Raw genomic sequence first — 5,233 nt, 5'->3', positions numbered from 1 at the left:
CCTTCCCCTTCAACCCTCAGTTCATTTTCAGTATTCAATAGTCTCTCAAGTTTTGCATCCCTCTCTCTCCCCAACTCTCTTTCCCTCTTCCCCTCCCCCTGGTCCTCCATTAGGTTTCTCCTGTTCTCCTGTTAGACCTATGAGTGCAAACATATGGTATCTGTCCTTCTCCGCCTGACTTATTTCACTTAGCATGACACCCTCGAGGTCCATCCACTTTGCTACAAATGGCCAGATTTCATTCTTTGTCATTGCCATGTGATACTCCATTGTGTATGTATACAACATCTTCTTGATCCATTCATAAGGTGATGGACATTTAGGCTCTTTCCATGATTTGGCTATTGTTGACAGTGCTGCTATGAACATTGGAGTCTTTTCCATTTAGAATAAATATAAATTTAGGAAAAAAAAGCTTGGATTCTCATTAAAGTTGCGTTGAATTTATAGATTGATGGAGGAAATTGTTATTGATATTCAGTGTTCTCAATCATAACAAAGGCATGTCTCTAAATTTATTTCTATCAGCAGTGTTTTATAGTTTGCTAATTAGACATTTTGCATATCTTTTTGTCAGATTTAACTCCTCAACTCAGGGAGAAGACTGGACTGCAATTGAGTTTTCCATCTCAGTGTCGTTGCCTAAAGAATGTCTCCAGTTAGTAGGGTGGGACATTCATAGGGCTCTTTCATTTCCTGTCTGTCTGGCATCACTGTCCTTCATTTATTTATTTATTTATGAGAAAGGGAGAGAGCATGAGCTGGGAAGATGGATAGAGAGAGAAGGAGAGAAAGAGAACTTTAAGCGGATTTCACACCCAATGTGTGAGGCTCAATCTCACAACCCTGAGATCATTACTTGAGCTGAAATTGAGAGTCAGATACTTAACTCACTAAGCCACTCAGGTGTTCCTTGTCCTTTTATGATTGTTGTCAATGTCATGAAAAGCATGGTTGTACATATTCTGTTCATGTTTTTAAATTGATTTAATATGGAAATTCCTGTTACTCCATTTTCACTAGAAATAAATGTCTGGTATTAGATTTTCAATCAGAAGGAAACTATATTTTTCAAAAGGTGTTTGCCTTTGGTTCAGAAGAGCAGAATACTATTAAGGCAAATTGACTGTGTAATCTTCTGTTTTCTAAGTTCACCAAAAGCATTTACTATCACTTTAAAAATTTTTTCATCTTCAAAACCAATCACTGTGCCTGGCACATAGACAGTTGAAAGACTCCTTGCACTCTGAGGCCTCTTGATTAAAGAGATAATTATATGAATAATGGAATTTGTAGTTCATTAATATTCATAGAATTAAAATACTTAAAATATATATAATTTTAAATTATATGATTATTTTTAACATAATTTACATTTATTACATTTGATCTACATAGTTTACTGAATATGTAACTTTTCCAAAAATTCCTTTAGTTTCCTCAGCAATGTTAAATGACAAAATTTGATGTAGAATTTTAAGATGTATAGGTTGTATACTAATGGCTTCCTTTCTATGAGCTTTCATTATGATAAAAAAATTATCCCATTTATAAAAGATTCACATTGTCATAGTTGGCCTCTATTAAAGAGAGTTACAACATTTTTTAAATGGTCTTCATTATTTAAGTATGTTTTATTTATTTTTTATTTTATCTTTTTGCATTTTTATTTATTTTTGAGAGTTAGAGTGAAACACAGTATGAGCGAGGAGAGGCAGAGATAAGGTGACACAGAATCTGAAGTAGGCTTCAGGCTCTGAGCAAGAATTCAGCACAGAGCCTGACATGGGGCTTAAACCCACAAACTGAGATCATGACCTGAGCCGAAGTCGGGCACTTAATTGACTGAACCACCCATGAGCCCTGAATAGTAATTTAAAAATTAAAATGACCTAGTTTTTTTGCTTTTACTTACTGAAAAAAGCCTAAAAATTATTATATTTTTCACTGTTTCTAGACAAGTCAATCCAAAACACTCTACTTTATAAATGGCCTTTTCCATATTGTTTATGTTTTCCTGTTTCCTAGTTTGCTAGCCCTTGGTTTTAATAAATTCTTTTTGAATATGTCAGTCTTCTTTGGGAAATAAAGACTTATTGACAACAATGACAGCATCTTAACAGTCTAGAGTCCTGAAGTCCTCATTAGCTGCCCTGTTCTCCTTTGACAAGTGGCAGGATACACACCACTATACTAAGGAGGAGGACAAGTGTTCTGCTTTGAAAACATTCTTCCCAGTACTTCCTTATTCAATTCTTAAATCTACTTATAAAAATATGATTGTTATGGCGATTGTTTTCCAAGAATATCTAAAGTTCTTTATCCATGAAGCCTTATCTTTCATCATACATAATTCTTAGACACACAATTTAGAATTTATTATTAATCTTTATATGCAACTATTTATATGTCTGTAAGTCTCCTCTCCATGTAATTATATGTTCACTGAAGACAGATATATATCTTATATATTTCTTTTCTTTTCTTTCTTTTTTTTTTTTTAAAGAGAGAGAGAGTGAAAGAGCAGGGAGATGCAGGGAGAGGAGGAAAAGAGAGTTTTAAGCAGGCTTCATACTCAACATGGAACTGAATCTAGGGTTTGATATCTTAAGCATGAGATCATGATCTCAGCTGAAACCAAGAGTTGGACACTCAACCAATTGGGCCGCCCAGGTGCCCTTCTGATTTCTTTATAACTTTTAATGCATTTTCTATGAAACATTAGTTTCCTAATTATAATATTAAATATTTTTAATCTAATTGAATGAATAAAGGGTGAAATAATTTCTCTATTACATATGAATAGAAAGTGTATTGCATTTAAATATTTAAGTGTCAAGAATACCAGCATAAACCCTCACAAGCACCACATCTACTGATCATAGAGTTCTGTAGAACTTCAATTTTAGTGGATATAACATCAAGTCTCTCTCAGGAAGCAGCTCAGAGCACACCTCGTTAAAACTCCCCACATTTAGGCCAAGGTTCAAACATTCCCCACTGCTGGCAAAGAGAAACTCTACAGAGGACTGACATGAGGCATAGAGAAGCCAAAATGCAGAAGCGGAGTGCATGAAGCACACACTAGAAATATTCCTGGAGGGCCAGACCCTTCTTCATAAAGCCATTACTCTCAGGAACAGGAAACATAACAGGCTTTCCTAACACAAAGAGGAAGAAAGAGACTTAGAAAGAAATGCCAAGACAAAGGAATTTATCCCAAAATAAAGAACAAGAAAAGGTCACAGCCAAGGATCTAGTCAAAACAGATATGAGTAATATGCCAGGTCTAGAATTTAAAACAACAGTCATAAAGATACTAGCTTCTGGGCTTTAGAAAAGCACAGAAGACACCAGGGAGACCCTTACCACAAAGAAAAGAGCTAAAACCTAATCAGGCCAAAATGAACAATGCCATAGCTGAGATTTGAAACTTGACTGAATGTAATGACCACAAGGATGGAAGAAACAGAGGAACAAATAAATGATATAGAAATATGGAAAATAATGAAGCTGAACCAAAGAGGGAAAGAAAATATTAGTTCAGAAAAAGAACTCAGTGACTCCATCAAGCATAACATTTTCTTTTTTTTTTTATCACAGAAATCCCAGAAGAAGAGAGGGAAAAGGGGGCAGAAGGTTGATTTGAGGAAATTATAGCTGAAAACTTCCCATAATCTGGAGAAGGAAATAGACATCTATCTCCAGGAGACACAGAGAACTCCCATCAAAATAAACTGAGTAGGCCCACACCAAGATATATTGTAGTTAAATTTGCAAAATATAGAGACAAAAAAATTCCTAAAACCTACAAGACAAAAGAAGTCTGTAACTTGCAAGGGAAGACCAAAAGGTTTAGTAGCAGAACTCTCCACATAAAACTTGGCAGGTTAGAAGGGATTGACATGATATTTATTGTGACAAATGGGAAAAATCTGCAGCCAAGAATATTCATACATCAAGACTGTCATGGAGAATAGAAGAGATAGTTTCCCAAATAACAAAAACTAAAGGAGTTTGTGACTACTAAACCAGCCCTACAAGAAATATTAAATAGTACTCCTTCAGTGGGAAAGAAGGACCAAATGTGATTAAGACTACAAAAGAACAAAGAAAAAATCCAGAAACAATGACCAAACAAATAATAAAATGGCACTAAATTTGTATATATCATTAATTGCTCTGAATGCAAATGAACTAAATGCTCAAATCAAAAGACATAAGGTTTCAGAATGGATTAAAATAAATAAGACCCATCTATCTATATGCTGCCTACAGGAAGAGACTCATTTTAGACCTAAAGACATATGCAGATTGAAAGTGAAGGGATGGGGAACCATTTATCATGCAAACGGACATCCAACGAAAGCCAGAGTGGCCATACTTACATCAGACTAACTAGATTTTAAAACAAAGATTGACAAGAAATGAAAAAGGACACTATATCATAATAAAGAGATCTTTCTAACAACAAGATCTAACAAATCTAAATATTTATTTCCCCAACTTGGAGCACCCAAATATATAAAACAAATAAGAAAAATAAAGGAACTCAATGATAATAAAATAGTATTAGGGGACTTTAATAACTTACTTACATCAATGTACAGAACATCTAAGCATAAAATCAACAAGGAAATAATAGTTTTGAATGACACACAAACCAAATGGAATTAACAGTTATATTTACAACATTTCATCCAAATGCAGAAGAATTCACATTCATTTTGCACATGGGACATTCTTCAGAACACATGACATATTAGGTCACAGATAGGTACAAAATGATTCAGATTGTACAATACATATTTTCAGACCATGGAGCTATGAAACTTGAAGTCAACTACAAGAAAAAGTTTGGAAAGACCACAAATACATAGAGGTTAAAGAACACCCTACTAAAGAATGAATGAGTCAACCTGGAAATTAAAGAGTAAATTAAAAAATACATAGAAACAAATGAAAATAAATATGACTGTCCAAACCCTTCAGGATGCACCTAAACTGGTTATAAGAAGGAAAAATAGAGCAATACAGGTCTACTTAAAGAAGCAAGAATATCTCAAATAAGGAAACTAACCTTACACCTAAAAGCTAGAAAAGAACAACAAAGGAAGCATAAAGCTTAAAAAGGGAAATAATAAAGATTATAGCAAAAATAAATGATATAAAAGGAAAAAATACAGTAGAACAGATCAATGAAACCAGGAGTTCATTCTTTGAAATAATTAAT

This window comes from Suricata suricatta, chromosome 1 (assembly GCF_006229205.1).
Source record: "Suricata suricatta isolate VVHF042 chromosome 1, meerkat_22Aug2017_6uvM2_HiC, whole genome shotgun sequence".
In the NCBI taxonomy this organism is placed as follows: domain Eukaryota; kingdom Metazoa; phylum Chordata; class Mammalia; order Carnivora; family Herpestidae; genus Suricata; species Suricata suricatta.
Note: the sequence above shows the minus strand (reverse complement) of the source record.